At 38.9% G+C, this 26,706-nt stretch overlaps 1 protein-coding gene across 3 annotated transcripts in view; it reads right to left on the bottom strand.

Annotated features, from left to right (window-relative positions):
* LOC123948254 (BEN domain-containing protein 5) overlaps positions 1-26,706 on the bottom strand; it is a 1,602,508-nt gene that overhangs the window by 861,546 nt on the left and 714,256 nt on the right. The window lies entirely within an intron of this gene.

Genomic DNA, 26,706 nt, shown 5'->3' with positions numbered 1-26,706 from the left:
AAACCCATCAAATATAAAAAGCAAGTCTCAGAATACCACTTACTTTATCATACCCTTTTTGTGAAGTTCTAATTAACAACGAAAATTAAACAACATGTTGTTTAACCAAATATATGTATTTGATAAAACAATTTTTAAAACATAAAATTCAAGATAGTAATTATCCTGGAGATAAAGGCACAGGAATGAGAAGCAAAAGAAATATTTAAGTTATTTTTAATGTTCTCTTCTCTGCATTGGACTATAGGTTCTTGAGTATTAATTATATTTTTAAATAACAAAGAAATAATAAAATAAAAGGACCATACATAAATAATGACATCATATATGAAACAAGGGTTATGATTAATATATTTCATCACATGGAAAGTCCCTATTAAAAAGTCAAAATTAAAGACTGGGTTTTCAAGGCCAGGAACACCACAGGCAAGATTAGAGTTGGGAATGAGACCAAATCTCACAGTACAGTTTGGCTATGGTCAATTCAACCCAGCTGGAAAACACCACTGTTTAAATTTGCTGGAGCTCACTTAAGAAAACCTATGAAAAAATCTGGCCCAGAGAATAATGGTTTAGCCTGGATTCCCTCAGGCCTCTCAGAATGGTGCAAGCAGATGCAGTGCCCACCAATGAGCCAGGTAAGAAGTCAAGGTTTAATTCTGTCAAACCACTATCATATCCTGGTTGTGCATCCCTGTATAATAGTTATAATTATAACCATCCCTGAAATTTTGCACAGACTGTTAGAGTTTTCAAAGTACTTTTGCACACATTGTTTCCCTTCCATATTCATAAGGTTGTGTAGTGGGCATGGAAGTAGGCATGGCAAGTACTGCACTCAAGTATATAAATAAGAAAAGTGAGGCACAAAGAAGTGAAGAGGAATAAAGGTAAAACCAGAACTCCAGACTGATTCTAAGTCTAATTCTCTTTCTACCCTATCAAGCTACCATTCATTTATCTTCTCTTTTCTCAAATTAAAAACTTGGAGGGTTCTTTCACTATTTATGCCCTTAAAAATATTCATACCCTTTGACTCATTAACCCAATCTGGATATCATACTCAATGGTTTAACCCAAAAGGAGACTAAAAGATACTACTATTCTCATCACTATTACTGATTTTGGGGATTTTGAGGCAAGATGGTGAAGGACTAGGGGACCCCATTTCAACTGGTCCCTGAATTTTGATGGATATCTATAAAATCATTTGAATACCCATGAAATCAGCCTGAGATGTAAGAATATATATCTGGATCTCTACAAGAAGAAAAGCAACTGCTTTTTGCAAGGTAGGACATGTGGAGCCATGAATCTGCAGAGAGAAATCAGAAGACAAAAAGAAAGGGGAGGGAGCCTCCATAAGGTGACTCCTGGAAAGTGATATAACACCAGATCACAAAATTGGAACCCTTAGAAATCTGCTCTAGTAAGAGATATCCCTCTCCGAAAGTGGCTCTAGGAATGAAAAGGCAGAATTCTAGGTAGGGCATGGTGGTCTCAGGTTACATGGGACCACACAGCAAAAGGGGATTCCTGAAATGGTGGCATGCCCAAGCACCGGAGCCAGGATGCAGGTTATGGTCAGCAAGCCCAAGAAGGGACTCTCCAGCTCAGCTCACCATAAACCATGAGCTGGGCCTGCCAATAACCACTCTTTCCTTAAACAGCCTGAAAAATCTGGAACCTGCACTCTATGACTAGGCAAAAATTCACAGAGCACAGTGGATGGGAAAGGGCTTTAGAGCAGAACCCAGACCTGATTCCAGAGCAATAGCTGCATGTGCCTTGTGACCGTGCTAAAACACAGCTACTGGCAGTAGAATCACAAAGGGAAGAGGCACTCTTGGGCCCCTGAGACTACCTCTGAGAGAATTGCCATGGGTGCACACCATGGGAGGCTATGGTTTTTGGCAGTGCATGATTAAGTGGAGACTGTCCTGGAGGGTATATCAAAGACAGCAGAGAGATTTTTCTGCTCTGGGCCAGATATTTGACTGCAGCCATATTTGCTCTGATCCTCTGAAGAGGTGTGGAAAGCCCTGAGGAACCAAAAGACACACAGAAGACCAGTTTCCATTGAGCCCATCACCCTTATAGGGGTTGGGGCAACTCCGCTCAGAGAGGGCTACCTGAGAAATAGCATGGCAGACTCCTTCCCCAGAAGATGGGCTGGAAGAACAGGTGGATGACAATCCTATGGCTCCTACAAGACTATAAAATATCAATGCCAGGGGAAAACTGTATATTGAGCTCTAGGTGTGGCCTCACAACTTGTTTATTTTTCAGATATAATTTTCTTTTCATTTTTTTTCCTCAAGGTTTTCCTCTGTTGTATTTTTCTCTTTACCTTCTCATTTCAACTGTATGTCCACTATATCAACTTTTCATAGCCACTTTTTCACTTGCATTTTTACACACCTCTATTTCTTATAGATATTTGGTTTATTTTAGCACCTTTTTCACTCTATTCAGTTTTATCTTTTTATATATACAGGTTTTAGTTTCCTTGTAATTTTCGGACATAGTGTCCTCTAACGCATAGACCAAAATACACACAGGAACAAATGAAACACCCTGCTTTGTCCACAGTGAGAGATTATAGCTCCCCTTCCCTTCTGTCCTTTTAAAAAATTTCTCAATTATTCAAATTTGATTCTTGTGTTTCATTTTGGCTTCTTTTTTTTTTTTCTTGATGGTGGCATCAGACCACTCTGGATTTTGTTAGTTTGCATCTAGCTTGGGTTGTGTTTGATATTTTGGACTCTATTCATTCACTCAACCATCCCTCAACAGAATGACTAGGAGGAGGAACTCTTGACCAAAAAAAAAAAAAAAAAAAAAAAAAAGAACCAGAGACAATGTCCCATAGAAATAATGGATATAAATATAAGAAAGATGTCAGAGACAGAATTCAGGATAACAATCAGAAGTCAATAGCTAGGCTTGAAAAAAGGATTGGTTGGGGCACCTGGGTGGCTCAGTGGGTTAAGCCGCTGCCTTCGGCTCAGGTCATGATCTCAGGGTCCTGGGATCGAGTCCCGCATCGGGCTCTCTGCTCAGCAGGGAGCCTGCTTCCCTCTCTCTCTCTCTGCCTGCCTCTCTATCTACTTATGATCTCTCTCTGTCAAATAAATAAATAAAATCTTAAAAAAAAAAAAAAGAAAAAAGGATTGGCAACAATATAGAATTTCTAAGGGCAGAAATAAGATCTAATCAGGCTGAACTTAAAAATACTATGAATGAGATGCACTCTAAACTGGATACTCTAACAGCCAAGGTAAATGAGGCAGAAGAGTGAATCAGATCTAGAAGATAAGCTTATAGAAAGCAAGGAAGCTGAGGAAAATAGGGATAGGCAGCTAGTAGCCCATGAAAATAGAGAGATCAATGATGCCATGAAATGTTCCAATGTCAGAATTATTGGGATCCTTGAGGGAGGGGAGAGAAAGGACTAGAAGGTATATATGAGCAAATCATAGCTGAAAACTTCCCTAATCTGGGGAAGAAAAGAAGCATTCATGTCCAAGAGGCAGAGAGGACTTCTCCCAAAATCAATAAAAAATGGATCAACACCCTGACATATGAAGCTGGAAAATCTTAGAGCCAAGGAAGCTATCCTGAGAGCAGCCAGGGGGAAGAGATTTCTTACATACAGAAGGAGGAACATCAGAATAACATCAGGCCTGTCGACAGAAACCTAGAAAACCAGAAAGAGGTGGCAAGACATATTCAGTGTACTAAATGAAAGGAATATGCAGCCAAGAATACTTTATCTGGCAAGGCTGTCATTCAGAATGGATGGAGAAATAAAGAGCTTTCAGATCAGGCAGAAACTGAAATAATATGTGACCACCAAGTAAGCCCTGCAAGCAATATTAAGGGGGATTCTGTAAGTGAAGAGAAACCCCAAGAGTCATATAGACAAGAAAGAAACATTAAATCTGCAGAAGCAGGGACCTTACAGACAATACAATGGCACTGATTTCAATAGTTACTCTGAATGTAAATGGGCTGAATGCTCCCGTGAAAAGATACAGGGTTTGGACTGGATAAAAAAGCAGGACCCATCCATATGCTGTCCACAAGAGACTTGTTTTAAACCTAAAGACAAATCCAGATTGAAAGTGAGGGGATGGATAACTATTTTCCATGCTAATGGACCTCAGAAGAAAGCTGGGGTAGAAATCCTAATATCAGACAAATTAGATTTTTTTTTTGGCATTCAAGGCCCTTTTATTTATTTATTTTTATTTTTAAATTTTTTTATTTATTTATTTTCAGCATAACAGTATTCATTGTTACTGCACCACACCCAGTGCTCCATGCAATACGTGCCCTCCTATTACCAACCACCTGTTTCCCCAACCTCCCACCCCTCGCCCCTTCAAAACCCTCAGGTTCTTTTTCAGATTCCATAGCCTCTCATGGTTCATCTCCCCTTCCAATTTCCCTCAACTCCCTTCTCCTCTCCATCTCCCCATGTCCTCCATGTTATTTGTTATGATCCATAAGTGAAACCATATGATACTTGACTCTCTCTGCTTGACTTATTTCACTCAGCATAATCTCTTCCAGTCCCGTCCATGTTGCAAAAAAGTTAGGTATTCATCTTTTCTGATGGAGGCATAATACTCCATCATGTATATGGACCACATCTTCCTTATCCATTCGTCCATTGAAGGGCATCTTGGTTCTTTCCACAGTTTGGCGACTGTAGCCATTGCTGCAATAAACATTGGGGTACAGATGGCCCTTCTTTTCACTACATCTGTATCTTTGGGGTAAATACCCAGCAGTGCAATTGCAGGGTCATAGGGAAGCTCTATTCTTAATTTCTTGAGGAATCTCCACACCGTTCTCCAAAGTGGCTGCACTAACTTGCATTCCCACCAACAGGGTAAGAGGGTTCCCCTTTCTCTACATCCTCTCCAATACACATTATTTCCTGTCTTGCTAATTTTGGCCATTCTAACTGGTGTCATGTGGTATCTCAATGTGGTTTTAATTTGAATCTCCCTGATGGCTAGTGATGATGAACATTTTTTCATGTGTCTGATAGCCATTTGTATGTCTTCATTGGAGAAGTGTCTGTTCATATCTTCTGCCCATTTTTTGATATGATTATCTGTTTTGTGTGTGTTGAGTTTGAGAAGTTCTTTATAGATCCTGGATATCAACCTTTTGTCTGTACTGTCATTTGCAAATATCTTCTCCCATTCCGTGGGTTGCCTTTTTGTTTTGTTGACTGCTTCCTTTGCTGTGCAGAAGCTTTTGATCTTGATGAAGTCCCAAAGGTTCATTTTCGCTTTTGTTTCCTTTGCCTTTGGAGACATATCTTGACCTCAAGCTCAACGTGAGACAGGAATCCATCCGAATCCTAGAGGAGAACATGGGCAGTAACCTCTTTGATATCAGCCACAGCAACTTCTTTCAAGATATGTCTCCAAAGGCAAAGGAAACAGATTAGATTTTAAACCAAAGACCATACTAAGAGATGTAGAGTGACACTATATCATACTTAAAGGGTCTATCCAACAAGAAGATCTAACAAGTATAAATATCTATGCCCCCAACAGGAGAAGCCAATTATATAAATCAATTAATAACCAAAATAAAGAAATATTTTGATAATAATACATTAAGAGTAAGAGACCTCAACACTCCACTCACAGTAATGGACAGATCATCTAAGCAGATCAACAAAGAAACAAGAGCTTTAAATGACACATCTGATCAGACAGATTCATAGATATATACTGGTTATTATTATGCATGCTTACTAAACTAGATATTACTTTAAGCACTACATAGGGTGTCCCAGTTAACCCAAGTGTTAGTATTCTCCCATTATAAATGAGAATCAGGTGCAGAGAGTTTTGAATTAAGATTTGAAAAAGATAAGATGGCCAGAAATAAACCCCTTGCACTGAATCTGAAGCTCATGCTCTTCAACATTATATTAAGTGGAACCATCATGGCCACAAGTGACTCTCCTTAAAAATTAAATTCATGGCTTCTCCACAAACTCCTTGGCAATATAGCAAGGCTAAGAGCCAGAGAAAGTATTTAAAATAACTCCATCTCTAGCCATGTGTTTAAGGACAAAGAGGAATTCAGGGGATGTTAGTGAAGTATGGCAAAAGAAAATCCCTACCACAGGAAGATTTTATTTAGCTTAGTTTTATACCCAACCTATAGTCAATTCCAGTTGGGGGCTAATGAAGGCTTGGAGCATTTATCAAGTAAACCAGCTCCAAAAATTTTCCTGTTACATTTGAATACATACGGCTTATGATTTCCAGATGTATATATAATTGCCTGCTTGACGTATACATTTTATTGCTTAGGAGGCATCTCAAAGTTAATGTGACCAAAAACAGAACCCTCAAAGTTGGCTCTGCTTTCTGCCTTCTTCATTTCAGTAAATGCCACTTTATTCACATGGTGGGTCAAATTAAAAGCCTAACAATCTTGAATTCCTCATTTTCTCTCAAACCACACCCAAACAAGTCATATTAACACAACCTCAAAATACATATAAAATCTATTAACTCCTAGTTGTACTACTACTCTTGTCCATGCCACTACCATCTCTTATCTGGACCACTGTAATGGTCTCCTAACTGGTCTTTCAGTCTTTTCTGTATAAAATTCATTTTCAACATACCAGCCATGGTGACTTCTTTGTAAAAATAATAGTGTTTTTACCCTCTCTGATGGCTTTATACTACATGTAGAATAAAATATAAACTTTTAATGTTGGCCTATAAAGACCAATGAGATCTGGCCTTTCCTTAATATTCCAACCTCATTTCTGACCTTTCTTTACCATAATTCACTACTCCCCTTCCACTTTTTGTGGGCTCTTTTTTCTGAAGGGCACAAAGTTTATTTTCCCTCTAGTGTTTATTTACTTTCTGTTCTCTTTATTTGCAATAAAAATCCCTGAGATCTTCCTAAGAGTGGGTCTTTCTTGATATTTGGGTCTTAGTTTACTTGTTTCATCATTAATGAGTCCTTCCATAATCACCCAATCTAAAGTAGAAGTTAAGTCTCTCTGCACTGAGTAGGCATTAAACATTTACATTTGCTTATTACCTTCTACCATTAGAATGTACGGTTCATGAGAGGAGGAACTATGCTTGTCTTATTCTAAGGTGTATGTGCCTAAAGCAGTACCTGGCTTTTGGCAGGTACGAAAAAAAAAAAAAAATTGAGCACCTGAATGACAAACTTATAAAATGGGGATTGTACTATCTACTGCACAAGATGGCTAAGAGATTCAATAACATGTAGAAATAAAAGCTTGGCATAAAGTAGGTGCTCAGGAGATATGGTCCTCAATAATGATATCATGATACACTTGAAGCCAACATTAATATTTCTGCCACTAGCTTTTCCTACTCAGATCAAGCAGACATAAAGCCAGTGCTTTTGTTTCTCAATACCTTGGAACTTCACCTGTAAAATGAGGATTTAAAAATCAGAATTCGAGATTATATGAGACAGCATATAAAGCACCTGCACATATCAGGTTCTCTTCTGTCTTTAGTTGTCATAAGGATTAAATGGGAGAGTTGATAGGAGAAGTGTTTTATAAAATTCTGAGGAACTATTTAACCATAGGTTTCATATTCTTAAGCAGAGATCTGCAGACAGACAGATGAAGTCAGATTCATTAGATTCTGGCTGCCAAATAAAGTGTGCTTTAAAATATAAATTTTGGACTCTTCGGAATCAAACAGAATTCTCCCTGCCAGCAAGGCTCTGCCCAAAGCCATTAACACCACACAATCAATGCTTGGCAAAGCTATCCCTCATATTGGCAGATAGGATTTTCAATTAACAGATGGGGATCTGGCTCTTAGAGCACTTTGGGCAAGGACTCAGAGATGATCTGGGTAAAACACTTGTGTGTCATCTAGTAATCCACTGGTCATCATATCCTTATTTCCTGCACCTGCTCATCTAGGTGGCTACAGCTCTTCAAACAGGAGGGAAAGTGAACCCCCATAGCACTATCTATGATATCTAACAGTTTTCCCACTGCACAGGCTTCCATTTATCTAGGAGAAGTAAATTATTAATTAGACTTTCTCCTAGAAATTGGATTTCAATGATGAGAAATGACGCATAATCTGTGCCTTCTTTGAATTGCAAAACCTGATTTTCAGCGAAGGCACACTTTGTGAGCTTCTGTTTCTACTGCAAAGTGCCAATATCCACCAGGTCCTATTTCAACAATTATTTAACATTTATTAGTACCAATAATGCACCAGGATCACTCTCCCTCTAATCGTGTCATTAATAATCCAGCAGGCTCCTGTGGGTGATAGGAAGGAAGAGGAACAAGTTAATTATCAGTGTGGTGTTCAGTCTGAATTAGTTAAATTGCCTGAATATTGAAGTTTAGGTACTCAAGTGAAATGGTGACCAAATTTCTGCAATGAAAACTAAGACATCTATCTTATTGTCTTTAAAAAGCTAAGAGAAGTAAGAGAGAAATAAGAGAAAAAACATTAAACAAACTGTTCTGGCTGTTAAAAAGTAAGTTAAAGATGCCTAAAACAGTAAGTAATTAGACATTGCTCCTCAAAAGAATCTGGAATATATAAATTCTTAGCCTTTGCTCATGATATCCCTTCTACCTAGAACACACTTTTTAACCTCTGCATATTAAAACTTTATTTAATAAGATCAAGTTCAAATGCCAACTTTACCATGGAACCTGGAATAACCATGATATCTTCCTAAATATCACTTTCCTTCATCTTAAACAATCTATTCAATCTCCAAATTATGTCATTCTACCTTCTAAGTATCTTTCATAACCTTGTATTTTAAGAGTAGAGAATGCTTTAGTCATCCCACATCTTTGTCCCATATCCTTTCCAAGACAAATGGAGGCTCAGAGACTTGGCTAAGGTTAGGTTCCACAGAGCCTACCCAAGCAGGAGAATAGTGAGGCTGGCCCTTAGTTGTAAGCCTACATCAAAGAATAATAATTGTCTAGGACCAGAACAGGTGGCATCAAGAAGCAAGGAAGCAAGGAACCAACTGACTAACTGAAATGTCAAGGTCCAGATAAAAAATGAAGGTATCTGCTCTGGTGATTAGAACTTGCTCCAGCAAATGTGTTCAGGAGGCAGTGCCTTAAGGCTGATTAAGGGAACCTTTGTTGAGGTGCAAGCCATAGGATTAAAGGGCAGGAATTAAGGGCTCTCAGCCAGTCTGAACATCTTTGGCATATATGCATACATCTTGATGTCTGGCACATATTTGGTCTTCAGTATTTTGGGGGGGGGGGTGTTTGTTTGTTTGTTTGTTTGTTTTAATGTATAGAGTGACACCGAATTTGTCAACATGTAAGGTTAGGAACTTTCTGGAAAGGTATAATCATAATAAGCCAGGTCCAAAGAATCAAGCATCTTACTCAAGGGACTAACTTGAGCAGATTCAGCAAATTTGCTCTTTATGATTTCCTCCTTGAATTTAAATCTTGTACTTAGAATTGATAATGGTCAAGAGATAACCCCACTGAACCACTAAAGGCAGAGCATATTGTTACTGCTGGCCTTTATCTGGATAATCAAATAATATCTGAGAGCTAGCTCTCAGGCTAACTCTAAAATACTTTTAATGTTATTTGTTCAGTAAACTGCAGAACATTAAATTTCTGTATTAATTATAAGGAAGAGTGCACTTCGCAAAATTTAAAAGTTCTTAGTTACTTTATCTATTATTCCACTGGGAAAGTTTCCAGAATGTGCTTTGTACAATTAGATAACTTTTTGCATAGATGGTGTGTAATGGGTAAAGTGTTCTTAAGGCTCAGTACATGCAGCACCAGGATTTCAGCTATAATTCCACAGCTTATTCTGGGCCCTGAGGCAGAAATCTTTGATGACAAGCACACAATTATGAGATGCAATAATAATGTATTCTTTGGCTTCACATTAGAAATATCAAGATATCAACAGATGAATTATGTGAGACACAGCTAAAAGATTCCATCAAGATAATTTGGGAGAGAAGCCAAGATGGCGGTGAAGTAGCAGGCTGAGACTACATCAGGTAGCAGGAGATCTGCTATATAACTTATCAATCCATAGCAAACACATACAAATCCAACAGGAGACTGAAGAGAAGAAGAGCAACAATTCTAGAAACAGAAAATTGACCACTTTCTGAAAGGTAGGACTGGCGGAGAAGTGAATCTAAAGCCACGGGAAGATAGACTGCGGGAGGAGGGGCTGGCTCCCAGCAAGTGGCAGAGCAATAGAGCACAAAATCAGGACTTTTAAAAGTCTGCTCCATGGAGGGACATCGCTCCAGAGGCTAAACCAAGGTGAAGCCCATGCGGGGTCAGCATGGCCCCAGGTCCCGCAGGGTCACAGAAGGATCGGGGGTGTCTGAGTGTCGTAGAGCTTGCAGGTATCAGAGCAGGGAAACTGGCTACAGAGACAGAGGTGAGGAGTGAGCTCTTAGCTCGGGGTTACCTTGAACTGGTCACAGGCTGGGTGAGCTCAGAGCACAGCCAGAGGCCAGGGAGACAGGAGTGATTGAGCACTTTTCTCTGAAGGTGCATTGAGGAGTTGGGGCCCTGACCTCTTGGTTCCTCCAGGCTGGAGATTGGGAGGCCGCCATTTTCATTCCCATCCTCTGGAACTCTATGGAAAGCATTCAGGGAACAAAAGCTCCTGAAAGCGAACCCAAGCGGATTACCTAGCCCGGCCTCTGGTAAGGGCAGTGCAATTCCGCCTGGGGCAAAGACACTTGACAATCACTACAACAGGCCCCTCCCCCAGAAGATCAACAGGAAATCCAGCCAAGACCAAGTTCACTTACCAAACAGAACAGCGGAATTCTAGAGGAGGAGAAAGCAAAGCATGGAATTCATGGCTTTCTCCCCATAATTTTTAGTCTTGCAGTTTATTTAATTTTAAAAAATTTTTTTCTTCTAATTTTTTTTTTACTTTTACCCTTTCCTCTTTTAACATTTTTAAACTAGTTTATCTTGACAATATCTTTCACTAAAAAATAATAATAATAATCTTTGTTGAACCCTTATTATTGTAGTCATGTTTTATGCTTCATTGTATCTAACTTTATTTTTTTTGTATACACATAGGTTTTTTTCTTCTAAAAAAAATTGGGATAGAACTTCTTCTAATAGATCAAAATATACCCTAAATCTAGCTCCGGGCTTGTCCTAGTCTCCAGCCTGAGCAAAATCTCTCCACGTTCTATTCTTTATTCTCCCAACCAATTTACTTTATCAACTCCTTCTTCAGAAATTAAATTTTTTTTCATCTTTATAGGCATATTCCATCCCTTCATTCTGTTTACTCTTATATATGTTGTTCATTATTTAAAAATTTGGGAGGTAGTTTCTTCTAAGAGACCAAAATACTCCCAAAATTAAGTGGATCACCCTGTTCTAGTCATCAGTCTAATATATATATATATATATATTTTCTTTTTTATATTTTTTCTTTATTTGTTTTCTTTTTTAAATTTTTTTTTTCTTTTTATCCCCTTTCTACCCCCTACCATGATTTGGGGTCTCTTCTAATTTGGTTAAAGTGCATTTTCCTGGGGTCTTTGCCACCCTTTAGTATTTTATTTTCTCCTTCATATATTCTTATCTGGACAAAATGACAAGACAGGGATGCCTGGGTGGCTCAGTTGGTTAAGCGGCTGCCTTCGGCTCAGGTCATGATCCCGGCGTCCTGGGATCGAGTCCCACATCGGGCTCCGTGCTCGGCAGGGAGCCTGCTTTTCTCTCTCTGTCTCTGTCTGCCACTCTGTCTGCCTGTGCTCGCTCTTGCTCTCTTTCTCTGACAAATAAATAAATAAAAATCTTTAAAAAAAATGACAAGACAGAAAAACTCACCACAAAAAAAAGAACAAGAGGCAATAACAAATGCTCGGGACCTAATCAATACAGACATTGGTAATATGTCAGATCTACAGTTCAGAATGATGATTCTCAAGGTTCTAGCCGGGCTCAAAAAAGGCATGGAAGATATTAGAAAAACCCTCTTCAGAGAGATAAAAGCCCTTTCTGGAGAAATAAAAGAACTAAAATCTAACCAAGTTGAAATTAAAAAAGCTATTCATGAGGTGCAATAAAAAATGGAGGCTCTCACTGCTAGGATAAATGAGATAGAAGAAAGAATTAGTGATATACAAGACCAAATGACAGAATAAAGAAGCTGAGCAAAAGGGAGACAAAAAAACACTGGAGCCTGAGGGGAGAATTCAAGAGATAAGTGACACCATAAGACGAAACAACATTAGAATAATTGGAATTCCAGAAGAAGAAGAAAGAGAGAGGGGAGCAGAAGGTCTATTGGAGAGAATTAATGGAGAGAATTTCCCTAATATGGCAAAGGGAGCAAGCATCAAAATCCAGGAGGTGGGGCGCCTGGGTGCTCAATGGGTTAAGTCACTGCCTTCGGCTCAGGTCATGATCTCAGGGTCATGGGATCGAGCCCCGCATTGGGCTCTCTGCTCAGCGGGGACCCTGCTTCCCTTCCTCTCTCTCTCTGGGTGCCTCTCTGCCTACCTGTGATCTCTGTCTGTCAAATAAATAAATAAAATTAAAAAAGAAAAATTAAAAAAAATAAAATGAGGGTATGGGACTAAGAGCCCTTCCAAATCTGGCATATTAGGGCATTTAATCAAACAGATTTTTGTGGGTTCCTGAGCAGGAATAAACTTGCTACATATGATCCATTCCTAAGCTGGAAATGGCTTCCACAAAGAGAGGCCAGGAGGCAGTAAATGGGAAATTACAATGATTATAATTAGTGAACATGCAATTATTACACACTCTGTGCCATGCATGACTCACAGTATGAGAAGGGCTGCATCCTGGGAGAGGGAAGATGGAAGAGACCCAGTGATCAATGAGCAGTCCTCATCTTATTCAATCTCTAAAATGCATTTGACACAGCTGATCACTTTTGCCTTTCTTGAAAACTTTTTTCACTTGGCTTCATGTCATTATACTCTTCAGGTTCCCTCTTAGCTCACTGGTCACTCTTTCTCAGTTGTATTTGTTAGCTCCCTCCTCTCTTCCAGACTTCTAATGCTGAAGAACCCTGAGGGTTCTTCTCTCATCCCTCTCATCTTCTCTACACTTGCTCACTTGGAGTTCTCATCCATTCTCTTTAATTTAAATATCACCTCTAAGCTAATGACTCCCTAATACATATTTTAAGCCTTATATTTCCCTTGGAGCTACAGATAATTACTCCAACTACTTATTTGATATTTTGCCTTAGATGTCTAATAAGTACCCTAAATTTTTCATGTATAATATTGAACTCAGGATCCCCACCTCCCAATTCTATTCTTCTTCATTATTGTTAGTAAATGGAACCACAATTTACTTAAATGCTTACCGATGTCAAAAGCAAGGCACTGTCCTTGATTTCCTCTTTTCCTCTTGCCCATTATATTTATCCATCAGCAGTTTTTCTGACTTTGCCCAACAAGTCCTTATCTCCACTAATACAACTCTGGTCCAAGACACCATCATCTCCCATCTGGACTAATGCAGGATCCTAACTGCTCTCCCTGATTTCATGTTTATTGCTCTACTATCAATTAAGAATGTATATCATATCATTTCATTCCCTTTCCCATTGGCTTTCCATTACATACATACTAAAACTTAAACTCCTTAGTATAACCTGCAAGGTTCTACATGACCTGACTTCTGTCTGTGTCTCTAATTTCATATTCTGCCTCTGACTCAATCAATTCACTAAAGCATAACAGCCTTCTTGCTATTTTTCAAACATCAAGTTTGTTTCTACCTTAAGGCTTTTGTACTTGCTATTTCCTTCACTTGGAACACACTTTACACAGATTTTTACATGTTGTCCTCCTCATTTTAATTCAGTTTTCTACAAAAAGTTTACCTCTTCAGACAGCAAACAACCAATGAACATGTAGCATATCATTTTCAGATGAAGCAGGTATCAGCTGATGACTAATTCTCCTTTCTAATCCTGCCCAGGGAATTCAATCTGAGAGATAGTTCTCCTGAGCACTCTTCTCATCACAGAGTCCATCCTCTTTGAGGAAAGAGTTCTTACCATAATGAAGAAAAAGAGTCACTGAAGAACAGATCTCTCTGAATGTTTACGGACTGAATGTTTATATGTCCCCAAGTCTTATGTTGAATTCCTTACTCCCAAATGTGATTATATTAGGAGGTAAGGCTGTTGAGAGGTGATAAGGTCATGAGGGTAGAACCCTCAAGAATGGGATTAGTGTCTTACAAAAACACCCCAGAATGTTCTCTTGCTCTTTCCACCATGTAAGGGACACAGAGAAGATAACAGTCTATGAACTAGGAAGCGGGCCCTTATGAGACACAAACTCTGCCAGTACCTTGATGATAGGCTTCCCATCCTCTAGAACTATAAGAAATAAAAGGGTTTGGGGTCTTTTTATTTGTTTGTGTAAGTGACCCAGTCTATGGTTATAGCAACCAAAATCTTTATTATAGTAGACCAAATGCACTAAGACACTGGATATAGTTCTTAAACCTTTGGAAATGTAAAACAATTCAGTCTAATTTTATGATTCTATAAAAGGGAACATGAAAACAAACATTATGAATGAACCACAAAGATCCTCCCGTACTCTCCCCAAAATCAAGATGCTGAGAAGTGGAGGGAACTCATCTTAAATCTGTTTCAGAAAACTAAGACTTCTCTATTGCTTCATTCGAATCTCTCCTCCACTCATTATGGCTTCCTTTCCTAAAGAAGAGAAAATCTGATTCCTAATTCCTGCCTTGAATAGATGTTTTGATAAACCACAGACACAGATATCTCACATACTTCCAAATATCCCAAAACAGCATTAATCCAATAAACTAGATGCCCCCAAAACAACTGACCTGTTAGCAAGGCTGATTTGTAGATGTGTTCCTTAAAGCAGACAAGTGTTATTTTCAGGCAAGCAAACGGTTCTTCTGTCACCTTACACTTTTCAAATACTCCCTCCTCAATAGCTCAAAATGTTTAAAAATAAGACACTATCAGCACAGCAACAAACACCAAGAATTCCTTTTATGGTTTTGTTCCAATTTGCATGGCAAATGTAAACTGCAAGCAAAGTGACCTTGGTTATAAAAAATAAGGAGGCAGCATCAGGATTGATGGGGCCCACTATTAGTATTTCATTCTTGACAGGCAGGAAAGAAGTATGTTGATCCTGAAGGTTTGTTGAGACGTGGTACTGAATGCAGGCCAAGTGGGAAATACCTTCCTAGGAAGACTCATTTCCATCTAAACAAAGGGAGCTTTCTTGATATCTGGCAGTTACCTAAAGAAAATAACTGCAAACTCAAACCTTGACAATAAACTTCCTTTGATTGACCTCAAAGCCCTATACCCAGTAGACTTATTCCAAAGAATCAGTGACTCTGGAATGCAATAATGAACAGCAAGTAAGGCCAAGAAATGTTGTAGAGACTGCTGACTACTGGCACATGGCCCAGGTCAAGATGACTGTACATAAGACCTAAGTTACAAAATGCAGGGGATATCAACTTTGTCCTAATGTATATAGGTGGCACATAAAGTGATTGGTAAAAAGAGTTAGGGCAAGACCCAGACAAAAGGGATTTATAAAGGAGACTGGGTGCCAATCATTACCTAAAAGGCAGTACCTCTCCTTCCTGCCTCTCTGTGCTCTCCTGCAGATGCTCATCCTGTGCACTCACTTTTTTCTCAGCTGAGAGTCAACAGCTTCACACTGAGACTGCTTCTTGAAGTTAAGCCATGATGGTAGCTTGTTGGGACCATTTCCTCGGTCCCTGCAAGCATTAAAGATGAGCTGCTGCACTTTAAACCCAGGCCCAGACCCTGTACCTAGGAGAATCAGATGAAGTTATAAATACTAGGGGTCCTATCCTAAAAGTAGGATGGGAGAGAGGCCTGGAATGGGCTCTGTTGCCCTGATCTAATTATGTAAGAAACAGCATATATATCAGAAAAATGCAGGCATTATATTCAGAATATTCAACTTTTATTTAATGTTTATTATATGCCAGCCTCTGTGAATTTATCCTCTTAACTACTCTATAAAACAGGCATTATAATCCTCATTTGACTGATGGGAAAACTGAGGTTCACAAAAGATAAGGGATTTGCTCTATGGTCATAGAGCCAACAGATAGTTCAGTCTCCTCCTCAGTAAATAGGGGGATAATAACTCTAGAGTGTTGTAAGAAATGAGAAATGGTCCCCTTGGCACACAGTGAAGTCCTGCTTACCTATGCAAATTCGTGTCTTGGTACTTCCCCCATCTCAATTATACAGGATGATACTCAGTTATCTAACTAGTCACTGGGACACTTGTTCCACTTTATCCCTTATGCAAATTCTACATGCCCTATAGGTTCCATGTCCATTTCCTCAGACTCTTCTCTCTCCACCATCTTCTCCCATTATAATCCTCACCACCACACCTAGAACCTCTCACCATTCCAACAGTGATGACCATCCTCTACTTGAATACTTTTACTGACAAGCAGGCATTTTCCCATGAAATAGTTCATTTGAGTTTTGGTTGCTACTATAAGTTCTTTTTAAAATATCACTTATACATAAAAACTGGTAAAAAAAAATTTTAGTTACAAGGATGTCCACTTCTTATAATTGGAAGTGACGCATAGAAATTGAGTCTGACCATAGAAAGTTTATTTTGCAAGTTATGAAACGTTTTTACAATGGAAAATAATAGAATACTTTTTGCATGACACAGATCAACACTTACTGAAATAGAAAGATATTCATTATCTGTTAATAAGTGAAAAAAGATTACAAAGCTGGGGTGCCTGGGTGGCTCAGTGGGTTAAAACCTCTGCCTTCCGCTCAGGTCATGATCTCAGGGTCCTGGGATCAAGCCCCGCATCGGGCTCTCTGCTCAGCAGGGAGCCTGCTTCTCCCTCTCTCTCTGTCTGCTTCTCTGCCTACTTGTGATCTCTGTCTGTCAAATAAGTAAATAAAATCTTTAAAAAAAAGATTGCAAAGCCTAGTACAGTTTATACAGCTTAGCATTTTTGAGAATATTCATCATATTATAGGTTTGCATATGTCTGTCTTCATCACAAGAAAAGATGTTCCTTGAGAACAAGGCCTTGATTTATTAATTCTATATTCATTTCAACAGGACTTCAGTGAGCACTATGTGTGACTACACATGTTAAGAACTAGAGGTTCAGACATAAATAAGACACTTTGGTCCATCAGTGTCTAATGCAGCTCTAGGCACAAACCAGCTTTGCTAAGTATGTGTTCAATTATGTGTTCAAGTATGTGTTCAATTCCACTGAATTATAGTGGAATGAGTTGGATTAGATTAAGTAGTTTTCAGAAATTGTGGCTACTAAGTAGGATTTTAGTAGAAGGCAAAGGAAACTGGATTGGAGTCAGAAGATTAAGATACAAATAGCAGTTCTGCCACTTATTAGCTATGAGATTATTGGCAATCCTTAGTTGCTTCATTTATAAAACAAAAATAATACTGCTTACCTCACATATCCAAGGTGATAATTAGATATTTAAAAAGTGTGTTAAATTTATTCATGCAATCCCTGGCATGTAATAATACAAGATTAATAAATGGTTTCAAAAAGGGTAATAACTCAAAAGCAAAGCAAACAAAACTGAAACTGAAGGTCTAAACTTTCCAGAAACTGGGCTTGATTTTAAGGACACAGAGATTAAATCATCTTTCCAGCAAATCAAATGGTGGTCTCTTGTATTCCAGGGACCAATCTGCCTCCATTGCATGCACTAAGAACACTGAGGGCAAAAATTTGTAAGCAAGGTAGATACTGTCAGTGCTGGCATTACTTAGACCAGCTTATTGAATTAAAGACAGTTAGTTTCCTTCTTCACCCTGAAAAAGGGCCATGTACTCACAAGTGCTAGCTCCCACATTCTCAATCTACTTACTGTCATATATTACTGGCATATTTAGTGTAATCAATCCCAATTTGCCTAGTACTGACAGGTTTTCTGGAACATGGGATTTTCAGTGCTAAAATCAGGGAGTCACAAGAAGATAGAGACAGTTGGTACCCACCCAGTGTACTAATGGCTTCCTGAAAGAGAATGATAAATGCCAGTGTACACTATGCCTTGTGAGGCAGATGGCCTTAGAGGTTGTCTACCTAACTAGCTAATATTAGACACTTGGATTAAGCTATAGATCTTTTCATCAAGGTGTGCAGCTACTATGGAAAACAGTATGAAGTTTCCTCAAAAAATTAAAAGTAGAATTACCATGGGATCCAGTTATTCTACTACTAGGTATTTACCCAATAAAAATAACACTAATTTGCCAAGATATATATATCCCTATGTTTATTGCAGCACTATTTTTAATAGTCGAGATATGAAAGCAACCCAAATGTCTATTGATAAATGAATGGATCAAATGGTAAAGAAAATGTGATACATACACACACACAGAGGAATATTAATCAGCTATAAAAAAGAATGAAATCTTGCCAAATGCAAAACATGGATGTACTTAAGAGTTAGAAGTCACTCAGAGAAAGACAAGTACTATATGGTTTCACTTATATGTGGAATCTAAGAAACAAAACAAATTAACAAAGAGAAAAAGGACCCCCCCCCCAAAAAAAACCACTCAAACTCTTAAATATAGAGAACAAATTGGTGGATGCCATGTGGGTGGGACTGATGGGTGAAATAGAGAAAGGGGATTAAAAGTACATTCATCTTGGGGGAAATTGGAGGGGGAGATGAACCATGAGAGACTGTGGACTCTGCAAAACAATCTGAGGGTTTTGGAGGGGTGGGGGGTTGGGAGAGGCTGGTGGTGGGTATTATGGAGGGCACGTATTGCATGGAGCACTGGGTGTGATGCATAAACAATGAATACTGGACCATTGAAAAGAAATTTAAAAAATAAATAAATTTTTTTTAAAAAGTGCATTCATCTTGATGAGCACTGGGAAATGTATAGAATTGTTGAGTCGTTATGCCTAAAACTAATAAAACTCTGTATGTTAATTAAACTCAAATTTTTTAAAAAGCTTTTCTTTTCTCCCAAAACTACAGCTTTTTCTAATGCCTTGGTCTGGAATAATCATTGCTTTTTCAAACACTGCAAAGATTCTAGAAGAGTAGAAAACCACATACGTTCTGGAGTCAAAAGAACTCTGTTTTAGAATACAGATTCTGTTATTAGTGAGGTTATGACTTTAGAAAAGACATAACTTCTTCAAAGCTCAGTTTTCTTATCTGTAAAACAACCTCACAGACCTGCCATAAGAATTAAATAACTGAACAAAAACCAGATTAGAATAGAAGAATTCAAATTAATTCTGCATATCTACTAATTAGTTATCTCCTGAAGTTGTATCTTTTCAGATTACTGAAAAGATGCTCAACATCAATAATAGTGAGGGAAGGGGCGCCTGGGTGGCTCAGTGGGTTAAGCCGCTGCCTTCGGCTCAGGTCATGATCTCAGGGTCCTGGGATCGAGTCCCACATCGGACTCTCTGCTCAGCAGGGAGCCTGCTTCCCCCTCCTCTCTGCCTGCCTCTCTGCCTACTTGTGATCTCTCTCTCTCTCTGTCAAAAAATAAATAAAACTTTAAAAAAAAATAATAGTGAGGGAAATGCAAGTCAAATTCATAAGGATATATCATCTTACACCAGTCAGAATGGCAAGTTTCAAAAAGACAAGAAATAACGAGTGTTGGCAAGGGATGTGGAACTCTCACACACTGTTGGTGGGAATGTCAATTGGAGCAACCACTGTGGAAAACAGTGTAGAGGTTCCTCATCTATTAAAATAGAAATACCACATGATCCAATAATCCCACTACTAGGTATTTACACAAAGACTATAACAATTTTTTAAAAGGCAACATGTAGGTGCCAATGTATACACAAGTGAATGATAGGCCAAATCCCAACCAATTTATAAACATTATTTAGGACAGCTCACTAGGCACATTCCAATTCTAACAGCCACATGTTCATTACATGTCAGCAATTAACAATGCCCTATATAGTATAAACACAGAGATTAATAGCAAGGGAGGGCACCTGGATAGTTCAGTTGTTAAGCATCTGCATTTGGCTCAAGTCACAAGCCCTGGGTCCTGGAATTGAGCCCCGCATCAGGCTCCCTGCTCAGCAGGAGCTCTCCCTCTCCCACTCCCCCTGCTTGTGTTCCCTCTCTCACTGTGTGTCTATGTCAAATAAATAAAAAAATTCTTTAAAAAAAGAAATTAATAGGAAAGAAAGAAAATATATGGAAAAACACCAGGAACAAATGAAACCACCACAAATTACTGTGGTTATATTTAAATGGTGGTTTCTTCACCTTCCAAGTGGATTTTCTCAATATTCTAAAATGAGCATGTTAATTGATTTAATGATTTTTAAAAAGGTTTTAATTTTCACAGCCCCTTTGATAGCCAACAAAAGTCCTGACTTTTAAGAGCTCTCTATCTTTATCTACCACTCCTCCTTCACAGAGCCAAACTCAGAGTTAAGAAACACTTTTTTAGGGGGCGCCTGGGTGGCTCAGTGGATTAAGCCGCTGCCTTCGGCTCAGGTCATGATCTCAGGGTCCTGGAATCGAGCCCTGCATCGGGCTCTCTGCTCCGTGGGGAGCCTGCTTCCTCCTCTCTCTCTGCCTGCCTCTCTGCCTACTTGTGATCTCTCTCTCTGTCAAATAAATAAATAAAATCTTTAAAAAAAAAAGAAAGAAACACTTTTTAGGCACATCTGGTGGCTCAGTTGGCAGATTCTGCATCTCTTGATCTGTGTCATGAGTTCAAGCCCCCTGTTGGGCATGAAGACTTCTTAAAATAAAAATTTTTAAAAATACTTTTTAAAATATCTTTTGTAGATTATAAGGTACTTTCAAATAGGCTAAATCATTTTTTTTAATATTTTATTTATTTGACAGACAGAAATCACAAGCAGGCAGAGAGAGAGGAGGAGGAAGCAGGCTCCCTGCGGAGCAGAGAGCCCAATGCGGGGCTCGATCCCAGGACGCTGAGATCATGACCTGAGCCGAAGGCAGAGGCTTTAACCCACTGAGCCACCCAGGTGCCCCAGGCTAAATCATTTAAACAGCAAATAACCCTCTTAAAAAATACTCATTCACTATTTTATGGGAAAGAAAAACAATACTTAAGTCCCCCTACACACATATACCACTCATACACACACACCCACACATATATGCACTCACTTACTCATCAACTACTCCTTTTCTCTATTTTCTTTGTTGACTTCATCCATCTCATTGTTTCAAATTCATATTTATGTTGATAACTTTTAAAGTTCATCTCTAACCTTGGCCTCTCCAATCCTTCTCCATTTCCCCGTGGTAGTAAGTGGCACTACATCCCAAACAGATGCTAAGGAGAAAAAACCAATAGTCGCACTTGATTTTTTCTCCACTTAACATCTCCCACAACCAATCTACCCCAAGTCCTAACTATCTCACAGTAATGGTGCTATTGTAATCTGGCTGTTGGTATTCTCTCTGTGGCAGGCTAATCTTCTTGGTTGGTGCAGGCATGGGTTTCACTTGCAAGATCCTTCAGAGAATGCAGCACTGCATAGTTCCTTAACATAGGTAATGGGATTTGGCTAAATGTACAATATGGCTCAGATTCTGTTCCCCAGTGGGAATAGCTCACAGGTCCTTACTCTGGTATGTACTCACAGCAAGTGCTCTTCTTAGAAGCAATATCCTTTTTAAATTATTATTTTTATTTTTTTAATTAACATACAATGTATTATTTGTTTCAGGGGTTTTGATGAATTTGGGAATTCATCAGTCTTAGACAATTCACAGCACTCACCAAAGCCATACCCTCCCCAATGTTCATAACACAGTGACCCTATCACTACCCTCCCACCCCCCAGAAACCCTCAGTTTGTTTCATGGGATTAAGAGTCTCTTATGGTTTGTCTCCCTCCCAACCCCATCTTGTTTCACTGTTTTCTTTTCCTACCCCTCAAACCTCTCACCCTGACTCTCAAATTCCTCATATCCGAGAAATCATATGATAATTGTCTTTCTCTGACTGATTATTTCTAGAAGCAATATCCTTAAGAAAACTCAAACTAGGGCTGAAGAGTCAAGATGGCGGAGGAGTAGCAGACTGCTGGGGTGGAGCCCCCGTGCGGACAGTGTGGTCTCAGGTCCCTCGGGGTCACAGAAGGATCAGGAGTGTCTGAGTGTAGCAGAACTCATGGGTATTAGAGCGGGGAAGCTGGCTACAAAGGTGGAGCCGAGGAGGAGTGAGTACTCAGCTTGGGGTTACCCTAAACTGTGATCCTCAACACAGTCAGACCACTGTTCTGAGCAGGGACCCCACAAGAGGAAGATCCAAAGAAACCCACCTCCATCAGCCAGAAGAGCAGAGCAGCAGAATCTGCCAGGTTTGGAGACTCCAAATGGGGCTGTGTGCCAAAGACAGAAATGCTCGGTCACAGGCCAGGTAAGCTCGGAGCGTGGCCAGAGACCAGGGAGATAGGAGTGATTGAGCTCTTTTCTCCAAAGGCCCATTGAGGAGTGGGGCCCTAAGCTCTCCGCTCCTTAGGGCCAGAGATTGGGAGGCCAATATTTCCATTACTGTCCTCCAGAGCTCTATGGAAAGCAGTCAGGGGACAAAAGCTCCTGAGCATGAAATGGAGCAGATTACTTAGCCGGGCCCCTGGCAAGTGCAGGGCAATTCCGCCTCAGGCAAGACATTTGAGAATCACTACAACACGCTCCTCCCCAAGAAGATCAGGAAGAGTATCCAGCCAAGACCTAGCTCACTGATCAAGAAGAAAAGCTTCTGCACAGCAAAGGAAACAGCCAACAAAACAAAGAGGTAACCCACAGAATGGGAGAAGATATTTGCAAATGACAGTACAGACAAAAAGTTGATATCCAGGATCTATAAAGAACTCCTCAAACTCAACACACACAAAACAGATAATCATATAAAAAAATGGGCAGAAGAGGGGCGCCTGGGTGGCTCAGTGGTTAAGCTGCTGCCTTCAGCTCAGGTCATGATCTCAGGGTCCTGGGATCCAGCCCCGCATCAGGCTCTCTGCTCAACAGGGAGCCTGCTTCCTTCCTCTCTCTGCCTGCCTCTCTGCCTACTTGTGATCTCTCTCTGTCAAATAAATAAAAAAAAATCTTAAAAAAAATGAGAAGAAGATATGAACAGACACTTCTCCAATGAAGACATACAAATGGCTATCAGATACATGAAAAAATGTTCATCGTCACTAGCCATCAGGGACATTCAAATTAAAACAACATTGAGATACCACCTGACGCCAGTTAGAATGGCCAAAATTAGCAAGACAGGAAACAACGTGTGTTGGAGAGGATGTGGAGAAAGGGGAACCCTCTTACACTGTTGGTGGGAATGCAAGTTAGTGCAGCCACTTTGGAGAACAGTGTGGAGATTCCTCAAGAAATTAAAAATAGAGCTTCCCTATGGCCCTGCAATTGCACTGCTGGGTATTTACCCCAAAGATACAGATGTAGTGAAAAGAAGGGCCATCTGTACCCCAATGTTTATAGCAGCAATGGCTACGGTCGCCAAACTGTGGAAAGAACCAAGATGCCCTTCAACGGATGAATGGATAAGGAAGATGTGGTCCATATACACGATGGAGTATTATGCCTCCATCAGAAAGGATGAATACCCAACTTTTGTAGCAACATGGACGGGACTGGAAGAGATTATGCTGAGTGAAATAAGTCAAGCAGAGAAAGTCAAGTATCATATGGTTTCACTTATTTGTGGAGCATAACAAAGAACACGGAGGACATGGGGAGATGAAGAGGAGAAGGGAGTTGAGGGAAACTGGAAGGGGAGATGAACCATGAGAGACTATGGACTCTGAAAAACAACCTGAGGGTTTGAAGGGGTGGGGGGGGTGGGAGTTTGGGGAGTCAAGTGGTGGGTATTATGGAGGGCACGTATTGCATGGAGCACTGGGTGTGGTACAAAAACAATGAATTCTGTTATGCTGTAAATAAATTTTAAAAAATTAAAAAATTAATAAAAAAAAGAATAGTGGAATTGCAGAGGAGGGGAAAGCAAAGCACGGAATTCATGGCTTTTTTTCCGTGATTCTCTAGTCTGGCAAAGTTAGTTAAATTTTTTAATTTTATTTTTTCTTATTCTAATTTTTTTAACTTTTCCTCTTTCCTCTTTTAACATTTTTAACTAGTTTATCTTAACTATGCCTTTCTAAAAAAAAAAAAAAAACCTCTTTAAACTTTCATTATCATAGTCACAATTTATTCTTCATTGTATCTAATTTTATTTTTTTGTACACATATGATGTTTTTTCTTCTTAAACATTTTGGGGTATAGATCAAATTATACCCTAAATCTAGCACAGGGCTTTGTTCTAGTCTCCAGCCTGAGCAAATTCTCACCACTTTCTTTTTCATTCCTTTTCCAAACAACTTATCTTATCAATTCCTTTTTTAGAATTTTTTGTTTAATTTTCATCTTTACAGTCATATTCCATCCCTTCATCATGTTTACCCTTATCTTTGTATATATATGTTTTTCTTTCTTAAAAATTTTTTGAGTAAGTTTCCTCTAACAGACCAAAATACACCTAAAATCAAATGGACAGCTCTGTTCTATTCACTAGTCTAATATATATATATACATATATATATAATTTATTAAAAATAGAATTTTTATAGAATATATATTCTATAAAAACTTATAAGTATATATATCATATTATACATATGATATATATTTTTTTAATTTTTTAAAAACATTTTTAGACTTATTTTTACCCCCTTTCTTCTACTCCCAATTTGGGGTCTCTTCTGATTTGGTTAGCATACGTTTTTCTGGGGTCCTTGCCAACCCTTGTAGTGTTTTACTCTCTGGTTCCTATATTCTTATCTGGATAAAATGACAGGGTGGAAAACTCACCACACAAAAAAAGAAGAGGCAGTACCAAAGGCTAAGGGCCTAATCAATATGGACATTGGTAATATGTCAGATAAAGAGTTCAAAATGATGATTCTCAAGTTGCTAGCTGGGCTTGAAAAAGTCATGGAAGATATTAGAGAAACCTTGTCTGGAGAAATAAAAACCCTTTCTGGAGAAATAAAAGGACTAAAATCTAACCAAGCTGAAATCAAAAAAGCTATTAATGAGGTGCAATAAAAAGTGGAGGTTCTGACTGCTAGGATAAATAAGGCAGAAGAGAGAATTAGTGACATAGCAGAGCAAATAACAGAAAACAAAGAAGCTGAGCAAAAGAGAGACAAACAACTACTGGACCACGAGGGGAGAATTCAAGAGAGAAGTGCTACCATAAGATGAAACAATATTAGAATAATTGGGATTTCAGAATAAGAAAAAAGAGAGGGGGGCAGATGGTATAATAGAATTACTGCAGAGAATTTCCCTAATATGGCAAAAGGAACAAGCATCAAAATCCAGGAGGCACAGTGTATCCCCCTCAGAATTCATAAAAATAGGTCCACACCCCGTGATCTAACAGTAAAACTTACAAGTCTTAGTGACAAAGAGAAAGTCCTGAAAGCAGCCTGAGACAAGAATCCTGTAACATACAATGATAAAAGTATTAAATTGGCAGCAGACTTTTCCACAGAGACCTGGCAGGCCAGAAAGGACTGGCAGATATATTTAGAGCATTGAATGAGAAAAACATGCAGCCAAAAATACTATATCCAGCTAGGCTGTCACTGAAAATAGAAGGAGAGATACAAATCTTCTAGAACAAACAAAAACTAAAAGACTTTGCAAACACCAAACCAGCCCTACAGGAAATATTAGAAAGGGGTCCTCTAAGAAAAGAGGGACTTAAAAGTAGTAGACTAGAAAGAAACAGAGACAATATGCAGTAACAGTTACCTTATAGGCAATACAATGGCACAAAATTCATATCTTTCAATAGTGACCCTGAATGTAAATGGGCTATAATGCCCCAATAAAAAGACATACGTTAAAGAATTGATTTAAAAAAATCAATATGCTGTCTACAAGAAACTCATTTCAGATCAAAAGACACCTCTAGACTTAAATTGAGGAGGTAGAAAACCATTTACCATGCTAATGGACATCAAAAGAAAGCTGGGATGGCAATCCTTATATCATATCAATTAGATTTTAAGCCAAAGACCATAATAAGAGATGAGGAAGGACACTATATCACACTCAAAGGGTCTGTCCAACAAGAAGATCTAAAAATTTTAAATATCTATGTCCCTAACATGGAAGCAGCCAAGTATACAACCAATTAATAACAAAATCAAAGAAACATATCAACAATGATACAATACTAATAGGGGACTTTAACAACCCCCTCACTGAAGTGGACAGATCAACCAAGCAAAAGATCAACAAGGAAATAAAGGCCTTAAATGACACACTGGACCAGATGGACATCAAAGATATATTCAGAACATTGCATCCCAAAGCAACAGAATATACATTTTTCTCTAATGCACATGGAACATTCTCCAGAATAGATCACATACGGGGTCACAAATCAGGTCTCAACCAGTACCAAAAGATTGGGATCATTCCTTGCATATTTTCAGACCACAATGCTCTGAAGTTAGAACTCAATCACAAGAGGGGAGTTGGAAAGAACCC

Source organism: Meles meles, chromosome 1 (assembly GCF_922984935.1).
Source record: "Meles meles chromosome 1, mMelMel3.1 paternal haplotype, whole genome shotgun sequence".
NCBI classification, from domain to species: domain Eukaryota; kingdom Metazoa; phylum Chordata; class Mammalia; order Carnivora; family Mustelidae; genus Meles; species Meles meles.
Note: the sequence above shows the minus strand (reverse complement) of the source record. Positions and strands in the feature narration are given on the sequence as shown.